Below are 22203 nucleotides of genomic sequence, written 5' to 3'. Positions count from 1 at the left end.
CATAGATGCCTTCTATATTGTGAAGTGCATCAGTCACTCCTGGAGCAAAGCACCCCCACAACATGATGCTGCCACCCCCGTGCTTCACGGTTGGGATGGTGTTCTTTAGCTTGCAAGCCTCCCCCTTTTTCCTCCAAACAAAACGATGGTCATTATGGCAAACAGTTCTATTTTTGTTTCATCAGACCAGTAGACATTTCTCCAAAAAGTACGATCTTTGTCCCCATATGCAGTTGCAAACCGTAGTCTGGCTTTTTTTATGGCTGTTTTGTAGCAGTGGCTTCTTCCTTGCTGAGCGGCCTTTCAGGTTATGTCGATATAGGACTCGTTTTACTGTGGATATAGATACTTTTGTACCTGTTTCCTCCAGCATCTTCACAAGGTCCTTTGCTGTTGTTCTGGGATTGATTTGTACTTTTCACCCCAAAGTACGTTCATCTCTAGGAGACAGAACGCGTCTTCTTCCTGAGCGGTATGACGGCTGCTTGGTCCCATGGTGTTTATACTTGCGTACTATTGTTTGTACAGATGAACGTGGTACCTTCAGGCGTTTGGAAAATGCTCCCAAGGATGAAACAGACTTGTGGAGGTCTACAATTTTTTTCTGACCTCTTGGCTGATTTCTTTTGATTTTCCCATGATGTCAAGTAAAGAAGCACTGAATTTGAAGGTAGGCCTTGAAATACATCCACAGGTACACCTCAAATGTACTCAAATGACCTGTTTAAAGACTCAGTCAACTTAGTGTATGTAAACTTCTGACCCACTGGAATTGTGATACAGTGAATTATAAGTGAAATAATCTGTCTGTAAACAATTGTTGGAAAAATTACTTTTGTCATGCACAAAGTAGAAGTCCTAACCGACTTGCCAAAACTATAGTTTGTTTACAAGAAATTTGTGGAGTGGTTGAAAAACGAGTTTTAATGACTCCAACCTAAGTGTATGTAAATTTCCGACTTCAACTGTATATGCAGTACAGTGGAGGCTGGTGACTTGAAATGGAAGGGAGACCCACGGTATAGGTGCGTAACACACGGAGACGACAAAGTGTGTTTCAAAAACCGGCAAAGACTAATTAAAGTCTAAAGCATCGAATAAAGACATTTAAAGTACAATATTATGGGGAATGGGAATGAGAGGGCTACTTACACCGTGTGGGAAAGGGATCACAGCAGTGACTGAATGAGTTGAGGTGTTCAGAGGCTTGACCAGTGCAGGACAGGATTTGACTGGGAAGACAAAAAACAATAACACAACACACTACACAGTAAGACAAAAGAACTAAGAATGAGATAGTCCAAGCCAGGAGTAAAATCCTTGATGTGTAATAATGTGATTGTGTATGTGATTGACTCTACATACAGGAATGAGAGAAAATGTATAGGGGTACTCAATGTGCTTGTAGGGGAAACATTCAATGTGCCAGTGGATGAATGGGCACATGAGACGTGGCTTCAGTTCATGTCAGGAGAAAGTTGACAAAGGTAGTGGAGTGGAGTAGTCGTCACCTCTTAATCAGGGAACAGGAGGGGACTTAGCTGAAAATACAAATAGCAGATACATTCCATTACAGCTGCACCATCGTAGGCTTGGACAACAAGTTTCTCTATGAACTTAAACTCAGACATCTCAAAATTCATGAAGTCAAACACAGACTGCACATCTCACATCTCACTTGACACATCAAAGTAGCCCAAGAAACGCTCCTGAATAAAGCCCTGATCATCCACATACCTGACGATAACTGACAACTGCAAGCAGACTGGTGGCACCACAGGTCCCAGAGCGATGGGGCAGTTTTTACCCCCTGGGGCCTGAAGTTTTTCCTTATATGTTAACCTAACTAGGAAAACTCTGGATCCTATAAGGTATGACAGTGATTAATCAGTTGTAAAAAGGTTTTATATTGGCTAGGAAGGGACCAGTTTTTCCAAATCAGGTCACATGATTTTTAAAAACTCATGAAAAAAATCTCCTGTCCCTGGGGGGGGATGAAAACCCTGTCAAACTGCAGCTACCTTATATTTGTTCATATAAATGATATTTAGACTAGATTAGAAGGGGGATTTCCTCGACCCAGACACATAGACAATAACTGAAACGACAATAGAACTCACAGGGCTGAGCTTGCTTTATGCATGTTTGCATCATGCATGCCTAAGCAACTGTAGGCCTTACAAAACATTTACTCACACCCGTCATCACTATTATGTTGATTCATTAATTCCAGTTAATCATTATGGATTAAAAACGTATAGGCAGCCTAGCTAGCCCAATTTTGAACAAAAACTAAATTTGATCACGTTCACATTTTCTCCTGACACACAAATGGACTACAAATACATCATGTTACCAATTATTTTACCCTGACCAGGTGGACAGGGCACATAGGCTGTATGCAACTGCTCTTATTAGTAGCCTACAGTTGATCAGACTGAAAATCGGTCTCGTTTTCATCCTATACAGCATGTCAGATTTCTAATGTTTAGGTGTAGCCTGGGCTGCTGCAACATTTATATCATGAGTTTTTGCTTGTCTGTCTGGAGTGATTATGTGTTATCATCTTTGCTAAATAAATACCGGAGGAAAGCGGAAAGGCTACTTGAGTGCACGCAAAAAAATTATGAAACTGTCTCTCATGAGGACTGCCACAGGAAAGGAATACCCAGAGTTACCTCTGCTGCAGAGGATACGTTCTTAGAGTAACCAGCCTCAGAAATTGCAGCCCAAATAAAAGCTTCAAGTAACAGACACATCTCAACATCAACTGTTCAGAGGAGACTGTGTGAATCAGACCTTCATGGTTGAATTACTGCAAAGAAACCACTACTATAGAACACCAATAAGAAGAAGAGACTTGCTTGGGCCACGAAACACAAGATTTTTGGTTTCAACAGCCGTGTCTTTGTGAGACGTGGTGTGGGTGAACAGATGATCTCTGCATGTGTTTTCCCACCGTAAAGCTTGGAAGAGGAGGTGTTATGGTGTGCTTTGCTTTTCTTGTGACACTGTCTGTGATTTATTTAGAATTCAAGGCACACTTAACCAGCTTGGCTTCCACAGCATTCTGCAGCAATGCACCATCCCATTTGTTTGGGCTTAGTGGGACTATCATTTGTTTTTCAACAGGACAATGACTCCAGGCTGTGTAGGGGCTATTTTACCAAGAAGGAGAGTGATGGAGTGCTGCAGCAGATGACCTGGCCTCCACAATCCTCCAACCTCAACCAAGTTGAGATGGTTTGGGATGAGTTGGACCGCAGTGTGAAGGAAAAGCAGCCAACAAGTGCTCACCATATGTGGGAACTCTTTCAAGCCTGTTGGAAAAGCATTCCAGGTGAAGCTGGTTGAGAGAATGCCAAGAGTGTGCAAAGCTGTCATCAAGGCAAAGGGTGGCTATTTGGAGAATCTCAACTATAAAATATATTATGATTTGTTTAACACTTTTTGGTTACTACATGATTTCATATGTGTTATTTCATAGTTTCGATGTCTTAACTATTATTCTACAATGTAGAAAATAGTCAAATAAAGGAAAACCTTTGAATGAGTAGGTGATCTAAAACTTTTGACCGGTAGTGTATGAATATATTTAATAGTCTTAACTAAAAAGGATCACTTTTTTATTGTTTCACTATTTTACTTTTTATGAAATTTCACTGAGGAGGATGGTCCTCCCCTTCCTCCTCTGAGGAACCTCCACTGATACAGTACCAGTCAAAAGTTTCGACACACCTACTCATTCAAGGGTTTTTCTTTATTTTTACTTTTTTCTACATTGTAGACTGACATTGTTTCATTTCTTCTTGTTTAAAAAAACAAAAAGGTTTGTGTTATTTGTGTTGTTTCTAGATAATACTGCACTGTTGGAGCTAGAAATATAAGCATTTCGCTACACATGCTATAGCATCTGTAAATCTGTGTACGCAACCAATAAACTTTGATTTGATTAGATTTTCTTAATGTATTTAATCATTTATAACATTACTTTCCTTTTGATCTGTCTAATGTTTTATTAATGCCCATAACAAGTTATTTCACAGATTGCTGAAGATAAAGGAACACTGTTTCATTCCCTCATTAATCAAAGAAAAAGTCACCCAATGGGGAATATATTCTCTTTCATCTTGGAGGGAGCAGTAGGAATCTGTGCCACCATAATAGGTGTGCCCAGAGCTTGTTTGTTTAAGTGTTACTTAGATGTGTTACTTACCATGAGAGGCAAAGCTGCCGGGCTATAGCCTGGTGTAAAATACACCTCCATTGTTTTTATTATTCTAATAAACCTTGTCTCATGTGTGGGTATTACTATTAATGAGCCCAAATACCCCGCAGCCCAGTTCCTCTCAGTCTGTGGGCTATTGGAATGCTCAACCACCTACATTTATAAGCATATTTGAAGTGAGAGTTTGAGGAACTTTTTCAAAGGAACGAATTTACACAACTTTGAAATTATTTTTGGAATCACAAGTGAATTCCATCCCTGGAATCACAAGTGAGTTACATCCCTGCTCATGACTTGGCTTGAAACGGCACCCTTACCTTACCCGCGAGCATGCACACGGACCTGAGAGGGTTTCCTTATACACAAGCCCATTACAGCTGTTACCAATACACTTCTATTCCCAGACTGTCCTGTGAGATTTGAAGATGAGGTTGGACTGCACCAGGAAGTTGGGCTGCAGCAGGAGGTTGGACGCACCAGGAGGTTGGACCGCACAAGGAGGTTGGAACGCACCAGGAGGTTGAACCACACCAGGAGGTTCGGCTGCCCTAGGAGGATGGGCTTCACCAGAAGGTTGGGCTGCACCAGGAGGTTGGGCTGCACCAGGAGGTTGGACGCACCAGGAGGTTGGACCGCACAAGGAGGTTGGAACGCACCAGGAGGTTGAACCACACCAGGAGGTTCGGCTGCCCTAGGAGGATGGGCTTCACCAGAAGGTTGGGCTGCACCAGGAGGTTGGGCTGCAGCAGGAGGTTGGACGCACCAGGAGGTTGGACCGCACAAGGAGGTTGGAACGCACCAGGAGGTTGAACCACACCAGGAGGTTCGGCTGCCCTAGGAGGATGGGCTTCACCAGAAGGTTGGGCTGCACCAGGAGGTTGGGCTGCAGCAGGAGGTTGGACGCACCAGGAGGTTGGACCGCACAAGGAGGTTGGAACGCACCAGGAGGTTGAACCACACCAGGAGGTTCGGCTGCCCTAGGAGGATGGGCTTCACCAGAAGGTTGGGCTGCACCAGGAGGTTGAACTGCACCAGGAGATTAGACTGACATCAAAAATTTATTTTATTGGTCACATACACATATTTAGCAGATGTTATTGCAGGTATAGCGAATTGCTTGTGTTCCTAGGTCCAACATTGTAGTAGTATCAAGCAATTCACAACAATACACACAAATCTCAAAGGAAAATAATGGAATTAAGAAATATGTAGATATTAGGACGAGCAATGTCGGAGTGGCATTGACTAGAATGCAGTAGAATACAGTATACACATATAAAAATAATTAACCAGTATGTAATCACCAGGAGGTTAGACTGAACCAGGAGGTTGGACTGCACTAGGATGTTGGACTGAACCAAGAGGTTGGGCTGAAACAGGAGGTTTGTGAGACAGTAATTCAGCGCAGAGGTCAAGGTGTCACCTGCAACCAAGGATGCCGTGCGTCACTAATGAAAGGTTTCACTCTCGCCGGCAACCGCCATCTCAGTCCTCCCTCCGTCAGCCAAAGGCTCTTTTTTCCCCTCTCCAATGGGAGCAGCTACAGTGTGATATTAATGGCTGTCGCGATCACCCTAGTGTGTAAAACTATCTAAAGCTGGGTATAGTCTACCGCTCGAAAATATCTAACAAAAAAGCATGTATTTGATCCAAATGGATAATTACATTGGCTACAGTACATGTGAAGATTGTGCTGAGGGTATTTTTATCGTTCACATTCCAGTAGCTATAGATCACCTCCTCACAGCTCCTCTGAACTCAGTCAAGTCTCTGCTGACTGAGGAACAGAAAAGAGTCATTTCCACTTAAATGATATAATTCCCCATAGTTTAGGGAGGACCTGGTACACAGTGTGTGTATTGTTTATTGTGTCTGTGTCTGTGTCTGTGTCTATGTCTATGTCTATGTCTTAGTCTGTGTGTGTGTGTGTGTGTGTGTGTGTGTGTGTGTGTGTGTGTGTGTGTGTGTGTGTGTGTGTGTGTGTGTGTGTGTGTGTGTGTGTGTGTGTGTGTGTGTGTGTGTGTGTGTGTGTGTGTGTGTGTGAGTGTGTATGTGCTGCAGAAATGTTTTGGTACCCTTCCCCAGATCTGTGACTCGACACAATCCTGTCTCGGAGCTCTACGGGCAATTCCTTCGTCCTCATGGCTTGGTTTTTGCTCTGACATGCACTGTCAACTGTGGGGCCTTATATGGACAGGTGTGTGCCTTTCCAAATCATGTCCAATCAATTAAATTGACCATAGCCTAAGATCACCAATGTGCAATGCCAAGCGTTGGCTGGAGTGGTGTAAAGCACTCCACCATTTGACTTTCGAGTGCAAACGCATTCTCTGGAGTGACAGACAGACAGACAGACAGACAGACAGACAGACAGACAGACAGACAGACAGACAGACAGACAGACAGACAGACAGACAGACAGACAGACAGACAGACAGACAGACAGACAGACAGACAGACAGACAGACAGACAGACAGACAGACAGACAGACAGACAGACAGACAGACAGACAGACAGACAGACAGACAGACAGACAGACTGTCAGAGCCATGTCTCACCAGTCACTGATACAGAAATGTTTGAGAAATGCTGCCAATGTTATGTGTCAGTGTGACAAATTGAAGAGTTGTAGAGTTTCCATCAACCTCACACGCAATGTAGATATCAAAGAACACCGCAGTTCGTGGGTAGAGTAGTGGGTGAAACCATTCACTTCAGGAAAAGGTGTGATATAAATAAAGTTTAGTTTCATTATCTGTTGTCGAATTCATACAAATGTTGGCTGCCATTGTAGGAAGGTTGGCAATACGAGAGGTCTTCGGACTTATCATCTTTGTATTATTTACCTTGAAAGAATAACTAGTGGGTTTTGAGTGCTTCTCCCCTATTTGGAAAGTTGGCTTGCCTGCTCTTCAGTCTGAGAGATATTCTGAGAGAAGGTTTGTGTCTCCTTCCTCTGTACATAAAAACATGTTTAAAACTGTAACACAATAACATCTTTGGAAAATGAGTTCATATTCAATAGTGAATGTGACTATGTATATATTTATCTTACCGTTAATGTATTTAAGGCCCATTTCGGCAAGTTAACCAAGTTTTTGTTGGCTTAGCTAGCCATGTTAAGAACGAGCTGACTAGCACCGTCAGTCAGTGCACTGTAATGTCACGGTAGCTATTGCTAGCAGGTGATTTGCTAGCAGGTAATTTATCGAAATATTAAGTTAATGCTTTTTTTCTTACTACAGTTAAAGGTTTATATGAAAAGAATTGTACTTGTGCTCTGTTTTTATGGATTAATATCACTTCACATTGAGGGCATGTATCATTACTGTTGTTCCATCTAAAAGATATCTTGTGTCCTACCTAACCAGTGAACGTGTGGCTGTGACCGTCCTGTCAATGCCTGTCGTCACTGTTTAATATCTTTTCCTACTGATAAAAACCAAGTGTGGGTGTCCATGTGTCTTTCTTCTGGGGGGCTATGTGAAGTTGGTTACATCAGCACAACTGCCTGTGTCTAAGTAGGGTGTGTAGGTTAAGGGTTGTATGTGTGGGGATGGGATGTGCTTGTTTTGCTGGTGAATCGCCGGTTGGGTGAGTTGCCGGTACTCGCAGTAATGTAGGTTGGTGCGAATAAAATGCCAGGGCCGAATTCTTGTCCCAGTCCGCCCCTGTGTAGGCATCATTTGGGCAAGTAATTGTCTGAAATTACATGTGTTTTGACATAAGCTACATTTCCAGTCGAATCATGTTATTTCAGTTGTAATATGTCATATTCTTCCATTTATCCATTTTATTGTTCATGATATGACATGTTACTTCACTGGTGCGGTAGTAGTGAACTCAGAGGATGACCATTTCTGATGTCTAGTTTTAAACCGGCTTGATCAATTGGTTTGCTAATTTTTTCCGGTGTTCTTTTCTTTGCAACAACAGTTATTTGAACTCGGATCTCTGTGTAATCTCCCAGGCTATTAGCCCCCGCTGCCTTAATCCCTCTTTCCTCTAGCGTTTTAAAGGAAACCGGCTTTAACACAGTGGTACATACAAAGTTCAGCTTCTTAATTCGTTGCAATGCAGCCCACGTGTTTTTCTGAGTAATCCATGTTATTGTTGTGACATTCTGTTTGTGTCCCTATTCCACAGGTTACCTACCATCTGCATGCTTTTCAAAACTGGAGTTGTTCCATTTCTCGAAAACAAAATTGTGGCAATTAAAAAAGCACTGTGCTTACGGATCGCCCACCGTAGTTCTCATCCCACTCAGTCAATAGATATGTAGCCATAGTGTGGAGGGCAAGGAAGCAAGGCAACACTCCTAAATCATGAGAAACATTACAACTAAACACTTAACTCAACTCTATTAATCACAAACCCCGCTCAGTTGAACATAATGCTTTTTTATTTACCCACTACTCTGGGAAGCATAACAAAGTAATGACTTATAGTGGTAGAGATCGGTCAGTTTGATACTTACTGCCAAGGCTCTATAAATGAGGGGCACATTCAATAATGTATGCTCTTCATTTAAGGAGCTACTCTGGAACTAATTGTTTTCACACCTGGTCCATTTTCATTTTCTAGCTAGAGTTACAGCTTAGCTGGGGAACAATCACTTGGGTATTCATCAAGTTGAAGTTCAGGCTCAGTGCGCTGTTTATCATTCCCACCAGGTGATTTGATTTAGAATAAGAATGTATTTTTACAACGGCCTGGGAGACGCTCTCAGGAGTTACAGCAGAGCAACAGCTGAACAAAGAGGAAACAATAAAAGGAGGGTTATAATTCTACATTATGTCTGCCATCGCTAAGAATGCATAGACTATTTTTGTGAATAAGGGGTATGTGTGTTTGCTCATAATGATGCTGGTGGGGGTGGTGGTAGTACCTTATACCTTTTTAATTAGACTTGACACTTGGTACCTATTGCCCACTGTGAGAGGTGTAATTAGTTTATGGGCTTTTTCTAATGTAGAAGCAGCTTTAGACATACTAATCCCTTTACCTTGAGTGTTTTCTTACTTGGCCCACCATATGACAGTACCGTATGTGGCTGGTCTGTAAAATTGAATTCACAGATCAAATTAGAACAATGAAACATTTGAAACCTGGCTTCCTCTCATCTATACATAGTAACACGGATGCATTCTCCCTCCTGGTGTACGACATCTCACAGGCAGGGAAGGTGGCCTTAGCGTGTCTGCCATTCAAGAGTAATGCATGCCTCAATATGTTTCTGTTCTATGGCTATTTAATTCTGCCACGTATGCAGTTCCCAGATAAATTGCTTCATAACGTCAGCCTCTCACTGTGTGAAGGCATTCAGCACTCAATCAACATTTCAGCCACTATGTGTCAGGAGCGGAGACTATGTGTATGTGACTAGTGTGTGCTGGCATATCTGTGCGTGGGTGATTTAAAGGGGAGGGGGTGGGCACCAGTATTGTCTGCAAGGTAAGCTAAGACAGCACGTTGGCTAGCTAACCTTAAATTCTGCAAAAGAAGGTTGGCTTATGCACAGCAAAGACAACATCGAAAGACAAGGACAGGTAATGTGGACAGGTAAGGTGAACCCTTGCTAGGACAGGTAAGGTGAACCCTTGCTAGGACAGGGAAGGTGAACCCTTGCTAGGACAGGGAAGGTGAACCCTTGCTAGGACAGGTAAGGTGAACCCTTGCTAGGACAGGGAAGGTGAACCCTTGCTAGGACAGGTAAGGTGAACCCTTGCTATGACGGGTAAAGTGAACCCTTGTTAGGACAGGTAGGGTGAACCCTTGACAGGACAGGTAAAGCGAACCCTTGCTAGGACAGGTAAAGTTAACCCTTGCTAGAACAGGTAAAGTGAACCCTTGCTAGGACAGGTAAAGTGAACCCTTGCTGTGACAGGCAAGGTGAACCCTTGCTAGGACGGGTAAGGTGAACCCTTGCTAGGACAGGTAAAGTGAACCCTTGCTAGGACAGGTAGGGTGAACCCTTGCTAGGACAGGTAAGGTGAACCCTTGCTAGGACAGGGGGGGTGAACCCTTGCTAGGACAGGTAAGGTGAACCCTTGCTATGACGGGTAAGGTGAACCCTTGCTATGACGGGTAAGGTGAACCCTTGCTAGGACGGGTAAGGTGAACCCTTGCTAGGACAGGTAAGGTGAACCCTTGCTATGACGGGTAAGGTGAACCCTTGCTAGGACGGGTAAGGTGAACCCTTGCTAGGACAGGTAGGGTGAACCCTTGCTAGGACAGGGAAGGTGAACCCTTGCTAGGACAGGTAAGGTGAACCCTTGCTAGGACAGGTAAAGTGAACCCTTGCTAGGACAGGTAGGGTGCACCCTTGACAGGGCAGGTAAAGTGAACCCTTGCTAGAACAGGTAAAGTGAACCCTTGCTAGGACAGGTAAAGTGAACCCTTGCTGTGACAGGCAAGGTGAACCCTTGCTAGGACAGGTAGGGTGAACCCTTGCTAGGACAGGGCAGGTGAACCCTTGCCAGGACAGGTAAAGTGAACCCTTGCTAGGACAGGCAAGGTGAACCCTTGCTAGGACAGGTAAGGTGAACCCTTGCTAGGACAGGTAAAGTGAACCCTTGCTAGGAGAGGTAAAGTGAACCCTTGCTAGGACAGTCAAGGTGAACCCTTGCTAGGACAGGTAAAGTGAACCCTTGCTAGGACAGGTAAGGTGAGCCCTTTCTAGACGTTCACTTTAGTCTAGTGAGCTAATAGAACACTATGACCCTGCCTTTTAAATGCAGCCCCAGACCCCAGGTAAATATTGCCTAATTAGTTTCAGTTTTCCCATTGTGTTGGCTCAATAAAATACATTAAAGCTTATTTTACGATACGCATCAGAGATCTGAGTAGGGTGACTAATTGAAAAAACTAAGAAGCAAGGAAAGTCATTTACTCTGTTGGAAATTACTTTTTAGCATAACAATGCCATGATCCAACATGTTCTGCTCTGGTTTGGTTAGGCAAAGGAGATATAAACATAGCTATAGTTTATCCTGTTATTCACGGAAATGTGTACATTTGGATTCAAGCAGACATTGCAGATGCTGTAAAATTTAACAGGTTTTGTCTACTTACTGTATGTCTGAGTACACAGGCCTCTCCACCTAGAGGGGTTTCTCAGACAATGGGAGTGAAAATAACAGTGGCTGATGCACAGATGCAGATAGACAAAAGCATGGTTATAATTTATAATCACTCGTACAGCAGGTCTCAAGAAACATACCTAAATAATTAGCATTGAGTAAATGGAATATTTGCATGACATTTGAATGATAAATAAATGGACCTCCCTCCAGAATGGATTTGACATTTAGATGATCCCTACCCTGTGGAACATAGAGTCTAATATGCATTAATAATATAGGTTACTGTAGATGGGCAGTATGGGTATAATATCCACACATTATGCGTTGGTGAACAGACAGTGAATTACTTTCTCAGTAATTGCATCTCTAAATGAGAGCTCTTGAGTCTAAGCCTTTGGGGGAGTTCTACTGAGCTAACATTTTGAATTGTTTTAATATGGTCATACCATAGATCATTTAGCTATTTGATTTTGAAATATAGGACCCCAGTAGGTACAATAAACATTAAGATGGTCATACAATGGATCAATTATCTATTTTATTTGGAATTTTAGGATCTCTGTAGGTAAATAAAAAATCTTAAGAAATTTTTTGATAAGACATTGAATTTGGCCTGACTGCCCGTAGACATGCATTAAATAACACATTCATATATGGCAAAACAGATTTTTTTTAAATAAAATAAATATAAACAGTCTGTTTTAAAGTGCCTGATGGTGTCTGATCGTAGGCTCATATTGGCATTTGATAGTGGAGTCCAAATAATTTCTAGCTCAAACTGTTAGGACTTTACAGATGATTCCGTGGAAATGAACTTTCGTCATCCTCTCATGTCTGACAAACACAGACTCTGGGGAGCGCCTGTCTTCCGAGTAGGTGAATGGCTTTCACCAGCGGAGTCAGTGGATTGCGATGCAGCCCATGCAAATAACTGGGTTTTGTTTTAATAAAACGTGATGACGCATAGGCATAGACATCGACCTCTGTCGAATGTGCAGCTGTAGCAAATGAAGTTTAACAGCCAAAAGCTGGAAGCAGCAACCTTCAGGATAAAAGCCCTTACCTGTGCAGTATAAAGACCACACGTATCAGTAGATGTCATAGTACTGTAGACACATGCAGTACATCGGAAAAATATACCAATAAAACACACAGACGGAGAGGTCTACAACTAATGTTATTGTTATATTTCCCATTCATAGACGCTATTTTGTTACAGTAGTGATTTTTTGTCTTTCAGTTGTTTGTGAAATCATAGTTTCAGACACTTAAGGAGAAATGGAGAAAATAATGATATATCTTGAGCAGCATTGCGACCTGAAGTGTTCCACTTAGTACACACTGATGTGTTGTGCAGCACACCATTACTATGAAGAAGATGTTTTATTAAACCAACGTCTGACATATATAACGCACGTACATTCCTGCCAGTGACAAATCCTCCTTTTCCTGAGCGACTCCCATTCTTGAAAACAGACATTTATTTTTTTCCGCCTCAAAGCTTTGAGTGAAGAAAGCAGTATAGTCAAATTGATTAAAGCTGCTTGAAGCTGTAGAACCACAATGACCAAAACTGTCCCTCACAATAGTTCTTCTGTTGATCCTGAAGCTACCAAGAAATATTAAGGAGAAAAGGAGGGAAAACAATGTCTCCAAACCACAATGTTCTGAAGGCACCACCAGCTATTCAACTGTTTTCCCTAATTCCTGGAACAGTGCAGCTGGATTCATTATGGCTGTATTCAACAATACTGCCATAAAAATTTCACACACTCTTTTGTTGACACAATGTGTGGGTGTGTATAGCCGTGTGGTTGTCTATGGCCGTGTCGGTGTGTATGGCTGTGTGGGTGTTTAAGCCTGATATAATGGTGATTAGCCTATACATCACAATGCTTCCTTGGAGTCACCATTGGATATGCATGGCAGGCCCATAAACTTGACCGGGAATGCCTCCATCTATGTCAGTGCACTGTTGCAAAGATAGAGAGAAGCTCAAGATTTCTGCAATGTCATGAAGCTTTCGAGTAAACAAGATCGGTCTATTTGGTTCACTGACATTCAGGCACAATTGTCATTGAAGCAGGGTAGACAGTTTTGGCACACAGTTTCCTGCTTACCAAGGGCTTTTTGGCTGGGCTTATTGAAATCACCCTTTTTGCAGACAGCCTAAGTAGGAGAGATGAGGTCAATTTAACAGAAAGACCTTAATCTGATCCCCTGGTTGTTAGAACCAAACTTTACCAAACAATTTTGTGGAGGAGGGTGTAAAAAGTCATGCCTTTGATGAGGGCACAGTTGAAATTGATATGAATACCTAGACTTGAGAACCCAACTCCACATGAGAGATTTGGAAACACACAGCGGTGTAAAGTACTTAAGTGAAAGAGAATGACTAAATGCAAATGGATTCTCCATAATGAACAGCCCACATCATAAACAGTTAATGGTGCATGACATGTTGCCTGGAACCACACTAAGCAAATAGAGGGTATCTCGCACAAGACTATTTCTAACCTTTTATGAAAAAAGATTGTCAGCGTCACCACACAGTTCATCATCTTACTGGTATTGGCTGAAAAGAGGCCAGCAGCTTTTCGCAATTAAGTTCCAAAGAGATACTGTATGGATTGTGTGAAATGAAATACCTAATTCATTCACACTCATGCCTGTCTTGTAATTGGATAATTGTCCTTTATTGTATTACAATCATTTTCTTTTGCATTCCCTTTAACTCAACCAAGAAAATGTCAATATCTGGAGTCATCTGCATTGTTGAGAAGATCATGTGCAGTAGTCACCACAAATTAAATCAAGAACTTTTCTATATTTCTCATGCCATATGTGAAATACTTACAAAACTTTCTGAATCTTGAATGACTAAACTGAATCACTGACTAACTGTTCTCAGTTAGTTAGTTTCTCCAGATATGCAGGAATGGTCTATTCATTATGAACATCCATTAAAAGATCTCCCTCTCCAGCAAAGCATTTCTCCTATCTAGACAAGCAGAGGATATTTCAATTTAAGCGAGCCAATACTGCAAGTCAATGAACTAATCTTCTCTTTCTACAGTCCATTAAGGAATTGCCCATCCATGCAAACAGCAACACTCCCTCAAGACTTGCAAGAGTAATATGAGTTTTGTTACGTGTTTTAATGTGCTCAGTTTAGTGTATGTTATAGCTAAAATAAATACAAATAGATTTTTCTGTCACTGGTGTTTTGGAATGAGTATCTATTGACTCTTGACATTTAGCGGCAACAGCTAATCCTCTGCATTAACTTCCTATTGATGAATGTAACGTTGCTCTCAAATTATGATCATTTCATTCAATCATATTTTTTTTGCCAGTGTTATACAGATGTCAGGTTGTTTGTACAATTGATTTCACTAAAGCCCTTGTTGTGAATTGCTCTCCCATCCTGCTGTACTTGTGTCTACATTGTATATGTCTTCACATCTTCTGGACTCCTTCCAAGAAGTAACATGTGGGACTTTGAGACATGGATTGTGTATGCGTGCCATTCAGAGGCAATACAAAAGAGAGGGGGGAGGGATTCAATATTACGAATGTATTCCTAACGTTTGGTATGCTCAGTGTATGTCTAACAAGAGGAAGCATCATGTCTTTCCAGATCTGCCACCAGATGTTTTTGAACTCAAGTTTATGACTTTCAAGCTCTGAAAACAAAGGTTTAGCTCACCCTTCCAAAGGCTTCTTACACAGTTTATTATTACAGCTAAAACTCACAAAGTCAAGAGATGTTGAGAAGATCTGTTGGTCCCTTCTCTATGGTATCACAGAGGTGATAAGACCACTGTGGTCTACTGGAAACTGTGTGGTTTCTAATATAGCAAGTTGCTCCATTGAGGCCCTATGAGGTCAGTCACTTTCAACTCCAGCAAAGTCCTTGTAGCAAACAGAATTAGCTGGGGAGACAGCAGTACTGGCATGTTGACAGAAAGTGAAGAGACTGGTGATAGCAACCAGCTAGATAGGCCTTGCTATTCCCAGGCCCGCACTTCAACCTCAGAGATGATGGGTTCAGCTACTGAGTCTGTAGTGTCAGCCAGAGGGTTCTCTCTAGTCCCTGTTCATCTATCATATCTGCCAGCAGGGTCAGCTTGTCAGCTCCCTATGGCTAATGCTGTCTCCGGCTCAGCGGGGACCATGCGCTGCCCCCTCACCCCCTGGGTAACCCCATGGGTAACAGAGGGAGCTGACAGGCCTTGAATGAGGAAAAGCCAACCAAATATCATCAGCAGAATATAATGAATGTGATGATATTACTGGATAGCCTATGTGATTAGAATGTGATTTTACGAATGTAAAGCCTAAGCGGTTAGAATGTCATTAAACGACCGGAAAGCCTAAGTGATTAGAATGTGATTATACAACTGGAAAGCCTATATGAAAAGAATGTGAATATATGACTGGAAAGCCTATGTGATTATACGACCAGAAAGCCTAAGTGATTAGAATGTGATTTCACGACTAAAAAGCCTATGTGATTAGAATGTGATTATACGACCAGAAAGCCGAAGTGATTAGAATGTGATTATACAACTGGAAAGCCTATGTGATTAGAATGTGATTGCACGACTAAAAAGCCTATGTGATTAGAATGTGATTATATGACTGGAAAGCCTAAGTGATTATGGATCCCTCAGTTTTTAAGGCTAATGAGCGAGCATCAGTCAGTTACTGTTGAAATGGACTTACTGAACCTGTTCTGTGCACCTTGATTTCATATCTCTACAGAATATGAAGAAAATCTCACAAACCATTATTATGAGGAAGATGTTTGATTTTAATGTACTGCACACATGCCTTAATGAGAACTCACAGCCTGTTAAGACATCTCTCCTCTTTATTAGCTGTAAGTGAAGAGTTGACTTTGCATGGTGGAGGGTGTTCTTCAGTAATTAGCTCTCTGTGTGTTGTGTTGGGAGGGTGGGAGCTGAACATGTGCTTTGTCTGCTTGCTTCCATTAGCTTAATGTTCCATTTGTTCCTGATAAGTGCTGAGGTTAGCACCGCTGAGGGTACGGTAGGTACACCAGACTGTTGGTCGGAGGGATGTCCAGGCATTCCAAAGCAATCCCCCTGTCCTGCCGCAGAGTACACATCTTTTCCAATTGTGCAGCGCAAAGCCACATTAATAAACGCTTAGAAAAAAGAGTTTGAAAAGGGTTCTGCGTCTGTCCCCATGGGAGAACCCTTTTTTGGTTCCAGGTAGAACCCTTTTTGGTTTCAGGTAGAACTATTTTTGGTTCCATGTAGAATCCTCTGTGGAAAGGGTTCGGCATGGAACCCCAAAAGGTTCTACCTAGAACTAAAAGGGTTCTACCTGGAAACAAAAGTGTTTCTATGGGGACAGCCAAAGAAACCATTTTGGTTCTAGATAGCACCGTTTTTTCTAATAGTGTAGACAATGGAAAAATAAATATTGTAATAGAGTGAAATGTATAAAGTGTGACAAATTGGCTGAACAAATGCAGTAATCCAACAATTTGCCAACGCTTATGGATGAATTGGAAGCAGATCGTCAGATATATCAGAACAGACTTTGTTAGAGCTACTCCAACTGGCTGGGTCATTAGATGATAGAAAATGTGATACATTTGGTACCTGTGAGAGAATTAATAGAGATATTACTTAACACAATTGGAAAACAAGTTATCTCTCTACAGCACTACAGCATGGATTCCCTCAAGATGAATAAGTATAAGTCAAAATGCTTAGGCCTAGGGTAAGGGCTTCATATTTCAAGACCACCCTGGAAACAGTTACAATTTGCTCATCTCAAACAGATTGACAAGACCATCTCTGAGAAGTTATGTGAAAAGGAGCTAGAAAATGAAAGTGTTCCGTTCTCTGTTCTCTCCTTTTCACACTTGTTTTTGTTTGTTGCTCTGCATGTGGAACAGGCCTAGCCTGAGGGGTAGCAGAGAGAGAGTGGGTCTGACAGTCACAGGAGTCAGTGGGCCATCATCTGGATGTGCAGCGAAAACATCTGGACCACTCAACATCCAGGGGACTACAGCTGTTCTCACACCTGAGGAGTAAACGGAGTGAGGTATCCAACACCTCGCAGCCCTCAGATACAGTGTCAATTCTTGGTCATCATCTGATGTAAACACCATAGTGCACTCAAAGCTCAGCACTAAGCTAAAGACCCTGGGACTAAACACCTCCCTCTGCAACTGGATCCTGGACTTCCTGATGAGCCGCCCCCAGGTTGTAAGGGTAGGTAACAACACATCCGCAACACTGATCCTCAACACGTGGGCCCCTCAGGGGTGCGTGCTTAGTCCCCTCCTGTACTTCCTGTTCACTCATGACTGCACGGCCAGGCACGTCTCCAACACCATCATTAAGTTTGCCGATGACACAACAGTGGTAGGCCTGATCACTGACAATTCCGAGACAGCCTATAGGGAGGAGGTCAGAGGCCTGACCGTGTGGTGCAAGGACAGCAACCTCTACCTCAATGTGATCAAGACAAAGGAGAGAAATGTGGACTACAGGAAAAGGAGGACCAAGCTTCAAGTTCCTTGACGTCCACATCACCAACAAACTAACATGGTCCAAGCACACCAAGACAGTCGTGAAGAGGGCACGACAAAACCTATTCCCCCTCAGGAGACTGAAAAGATATGGCATGGGTCCTCAGATCCTCAAAAAGTTCTACAGCTGCACCATCGAGAGCATCCTGATGGGTTACATCACTGCCTGGTATGGCAACTGCTCGGCCTTCGACCGCAAGGCACTACAGGGTGTAGTGCGAACTGCCCAGTCCCATCACCGGGGCCGAGCTTCCTGCCATCCAGGACCTCTATACCAGGTGGTGTCAGAGGAAGGCCCTAAAAATTGTCAAAGACTCCAGCCATCCTAGTCAAAGACTGTTCTCTCTGCTACCACACGGCAAGAGGTACCTGAGTGCCAAGTCTAGGTCCAAGAGGCTTCTAAACAGCTTCTACCCCCAAGCCATAAGACTCATGAACATCTAATAAAATGGCTACCCAGACTATTTGTACTGCCCCCCCCTTTATGCTGCTGCTACTCTCTGTTATTATCTATGCACAGTTACTTTAATAACTCCACCTACATGTACATATTACCTCATTACCTAATCTTACCTAATCTAACTGGTGCCACGCACATTGACTCTGTACCGGTACCCCCTTATACTGTATATAGCCTTGCTATTGTTATTTTACTGCTGCTCTTTAATTATTATTTAACTTATTTTAAAAAATTAGAATTTTTTAACTGCATTGTTGGTTAAGGGCTTGTAAGTAAGTATTTCACTGTAAGGTCTACACCCCCTGTTGTATTCGGCGCATGTGACAAATAAAATTTGATTTGATTTGAAATTTTGAAATTAGAACAAACGATAATTAAGCTTTAATAACACATTAATAATCTATATTATGTCATGAATAGGTTGGAAACTTAATTCATAACACATTAATATTATATAATGTTGCATGAATAGATTAATAACAACTACAGTAGGCTACAGTGAAGAGTATAGGGAAAGTCATTAGTGCTGCAGACCTTCCTTGGAACTTCCTACCTCCTTCATGCCTGGTTGTTCTGCTCTGCCATTGAGATGTCTGAGTCACTATGCAGGTGCCTAAAATGAATGTGCCTCTGCATCGTTAGAAAGAACTCGTATAATGAAAGTGAACCTGGTAATTCCAAACACTGAAAGAACTCGTATAATGAAAGTGAACCTGGTAATTCCAAACACTGAAAGAACTCGTATAATGAAAGTGAACCTGGTAATTCCAAACACTGAAAGAACTCGTATAATGAAAGTGAACCTGGTAATTCCAAACACTGAAAGAAGCCAACGTTCATAGTTGTCCACGGCATTGTGACATCACTAATCTAAGCTTCAGAAAGCTGAATCAGTCAATCAATCTTCAGTGAAACAATCTTCCCGACCACAAGTAGCCTAGTTCTTCTTACAAGATTCGTATTACTACTCATCATTAGTCCCCCTGATTCTTCAGCATAAATGTCAGTGGGAAGTTTTATGTTTAGAATACTGCTACTACTTGTACTACCATCTACTACTACTCAGTGGAGGCTAGTGGGAGTAGCTATAGGAAGACGGGCTCATTGTAATGGATGGAATGGAATAAATGGAAAGGTATCAAACATCAAATATATGGAAAGCAAGTTTGACTCCGTTCCATTGATTCCATTCCAGCCATTACAATGAGCCCGTCTTCCTATAGCTCTTCCCACAGCCTCCACTGTTACTACTACTACTATTACTACTACTACTATTACTACTACTCCTGCTAACAATACTAATACTAGTACTATTACTATTACTACTACTACTAAAACTACTACAACTAATATTACTAGTATTACTAATACTAGTATTACTACTACTACTACTACTACTACCACTACTCCTACTATTACTTGTATTATGATTACTATTATTACTACTACTACTTCTACCACTACTACTACTACTACTACTACTACAATTACTAGTATTACTACTACTACTACCACTACTGTTATTAGTATTACGGCTACTACTAACACTACTACTAGTAGTAGTACTATTACTACTACTATTATTCATATGACTAGTATTACTACTATTACTGCTATTATTGCTAATACTATAACTATTACTACTACTACTAGCACTACTACTACTACTACTAATACTATTCCTACTACTACTATTCCTATTACTACTACTACTAATACTACTACTGCTACTTCTACTACTACTAGCACTACTACTACTACTACTACTACTATTTCTATTCCTACTACTACTATTCCTACTACTACTACTACTACTACTACTGCTACTTCTACTACCACTACTACTAGTACTACTACTATTACTATTACTACTACTGCTACTACTACTACTACCACTACTACTACTACCATGACTTTTTCTACAACTACTTCTACTACTCTTCTACTACTATTACTACTATTACTATTATTATTATTATTACTGCTAACACTACTATTACTATTATTACTACTACTGCTGCTACTGCTACTATTATTATGATTATTACTGCTACTACTACTATTAATAGTATTGCTACTACTATTACTAGTATTACTACTACTACTACTATTATTACTACTACTAGTACTACTAATACTGTTGCTACTACTACTACTACTAATATTATTATTATAATTACTATTACTACAACTACTACTACTACTATTACTATTACTATTACTGCTCCTACCACTACTACTACAACCATTACTACTACAACTACTACTACAACTACTATTACTATTGATACTACTACTACTACTACTGTTATTATTATTACTATTACTACTACTACTGCTACTACTACTGCTACTACTAATGCTACTACTACTACTTGGTACAGTAGCCTATAGTTATCAGGGGAGGCTGTCAGGTCTTGGGTTTGTGGTTTGCATAAGCAACTCAACAATGGCAGGGCTACAGGCTACAGAATGCTGTGCATTTTATGATACTTAATGTTAATGCTCTAATTTTGTAGCATCATTTAACCAACCACTATTTTAAATTTAGTTGCTGGCATTTTTTACCTCTAATTTGCCACCATAAGTCCCTTTCTACGGGAGGGAGAGATTGCATCTCTGGTGGATGAGCAAGCATATTTAATTCATTGGGCAGTCCGTCTCACCCTAACCTGTTAATATAGCCCTTCAGGTGTCCAAACACAAAGGGAGCCTACCTCAGTAACTCTAGTGTGGTTTAAATGACAGGCTTTCTTCTCACCATAGAGTTACAGTTATCTGATCACACTGCACCACATGCAGTGATTGACAGCTTGTCAACTACACGTAGAGAGGAATAAGTAAGACAAATTGGACAATTTATTGTGTCATCCTCCAACAATTGTCTGGAGTTTTTACATAATAAGAGTTAATATCTAACGGCTAAAGTTACGTCACACTCACTAGGGCCTGTCCAATGTTGAAATATTTACTTCCATGCATGGCATTTCCACTCCATGACCAACACCTAATGTACCATACAGGATTATATTTCATGATATATGTTATCATGACCACGTGGTTGCACCTAATTACCAGACTTCCTTCCAACCAGGGGACAAGATAATGTTGCAGAAAGCAGAGGGTAAGTCAGCTCGGGTTGAGAGTTACCTGTTTAATCACAATATCGGGACTATTTGGCTGGTGGAACAGGTATGTTATTTCCATGTACACAAAATGCATGATTATCAAATGCTTTTGCTCTTTGTCTTACATGGACACATATTTCCCATGAGAGATATTGTGTTTTGACAGAAATGAGGACTTATGAAGAATATAGTGTTCCTCCAATTGTTGTTAATTTGAGAGTATTTTCATCCATATCCGGTGAACCGTTTAGAAATGTCAGTACCTTTTGTACAACGTCCCTCCATTTAAGGGGACCAAAAGTATTGGGACACATTCACTTACACTGGGTATATCAAACATTAGGAAAACACCCCCATTTCCCGCAGAACAGTCTCAATTCATCAGGGTATGGACTCTACAAGGTGTCGAAAACGTTCCACAGGGATGCTGGGCCATGTAGGTTTTTACATTATTCGTAGCATGCGTTGACATCTGTTGAGGAAGATGTAAAAGCATTTGATTATTTGTTTGGACTCACATGTGTTGCTAGGAGGCATTCCATCATTGTATACCATGATGACAGATCATTACATTCCCTGCCTGTTTGCATTACTTTAGATCCACAGTGATAGCAACATGTAATAACAGTATTTTTATATTCAGCTTGTAAATAGGGAATGTAAGAGCACATTTCTCTTTCATAATGATAATCTTCTATCTTTCTTCACTCATGTTTGTTGAGAATAT

Source organism: Salvelinus namaycush, chromosome 19, assembly GCF_016432855.1.
Source record: "Salvelinus namaycush isolate Seneca chromosome 19, SaNama_1.0, whole genome shotgun sequence".
NCBI classification, from domain to species: Eukaryota; Metazoa; Chordata; class Actinopteri; order Salmoniformes; family Salmonidae; genus Salvelinus; species Salvelinus namaycush.
This window is presented reverse-complemented; position numbering follows the sequence as displayed.